We start from the raw sequence: 1,454 nt of genomic DNA on the forward strand, positions 1-1,454 counted from the left end.
GGAGGTCCAGATGATGATGACTGGTTTGTGGGGTGCTTAACGGTGCGGTCATCAGTGCTCGTACCAAGTCCCAATTTTTACCCAGTCCATTTTATTTTCACAGTCCAATCTACTCTCACAAATGATGATGAAATGATGAGAACAACGAATCCACCCAGTCCCCGGACAGAGAAAATACCCAACCCCGCCTGGCATCGAACCCGGGATCCCGTGATCCAGAGGCAGCAACGCTGGCCCCTAGACCACAAGCTGCGGACGGAGCTCCAGGTGGCCGAGCGTTTATGAAGGGAAAAAAGTAGTGTTTTTGCGGCCAACGGCCTTGCCGCAGTGGTTACACCAGTTCCCGACAGATCACCGAAGTTAAGCGCTGTCGGGCTGGGCTAGCACTTGGATGGGTGACTATCCGATCTGCCGAGCGCTGTTGGCAAGCGGGGTGCACTCAGCCCTTTCGAGCCAAACTGAGGAGCTGCTTGATTGAGAAGTAGCGGATCCGGTCTTGTAAACGGACATACGGCCGGGACAGTGGTTTTGTGTCGACCACATGCCCATCTTTAAAATAAACATGAGATGTTACTTTGCCCCACAACGTTGAACGGAATTTGCTGAAGACACCATTTTAACTTACGTTCAAACAAAAAGCACAATAGTTAACGTTGTTCATATTGGTTTTCAGAGAGTCAGCGAATTGCAAAGAATCACTAGCAAAGAATATCGCTGAGAAGGAATTTTTCACCCTGCTGCGGATTGCCGGCCGCGGTGGACATGCGGTTCTGGCGCTGCAGTCCGGGACCGCGGGACTGCTATGGTCGCAGGTTCGAATCCTGCCTCGGGCATGGGTGTGTGTGACGTCCTTAGGTTAGTTAGGTTTAATTAGTTCTAAGATCTAGGCGACTGATGACCTCAGAAGTTAAGTCGCATAGTGCTCAGAGCCATTTGAACCAAAAATTACGGGAGCATCTGCAGGAGAGAGAAGTTTCATTACACAAACATTTGCTGCACAGACAGCCCATCACAATTTCATAGTCTTTACGTCACAGTATATCAAATAACCGTGGTTAATCATGAAATTAATTATCTTAAGTGAGTCTTTGAATGTAGTTGTAAACAGTTGCATCATCGTCGTATTGTAGTGTTCGCAAGAAATAAGGTTTTTCTTTTTCATAACACACAGAACAATACTTAAGTTACATAAATATACCTAAAGACAGTCGCGTATTTTCGCTAAAGTGCACGCTGGTTTATAAACACATTCAGTTATAACTTCCCTCGTTTTTGTTGTTGGCAGTTTTTGTTGCTTAAGTATGGTTTAGAGTAGTTTGTATAAAGTGATTTCAAATTGAATTACATAGTTATCAAACTTGTTTCATTATTTGCAACAACAACAACATCAGTGTTCTGCTCCTCTGTCTTCTCCCACAAACCAATCCTTCCAAAGCATCTACTAGCAAGCACTC

General features: G+C 45.3%; 1 pseudogene; it reads left to right on the plus strand.

Moving 5' to 3' along the window:
• The first annotated feature begins 309 nt into the window (after positions 1-309).
• LOC126107127 (5S ribosomal RNA) lies at positions 310-427 on the plus strand (annotated as a pseudogene).
• Positions 428-1,454: the final 1,027 nt, after the last annotated feature.

Source organism: Schistocerca cancellata, chromosome 10 (assembly GCF_023864275.1).
Source record: "Schistocerca cancellata isolate TAMUIC-IGC-003103 chromosome 10, iqSchCanc2.1, whole genome shotgun sequence".
Classification (NCBI taxonomy): Eukaryota; Metazoa; Arthropoda; class Insecta; order Orthoptera; family Acrididae; genus Schistocerca; species Schistocerca cancellata.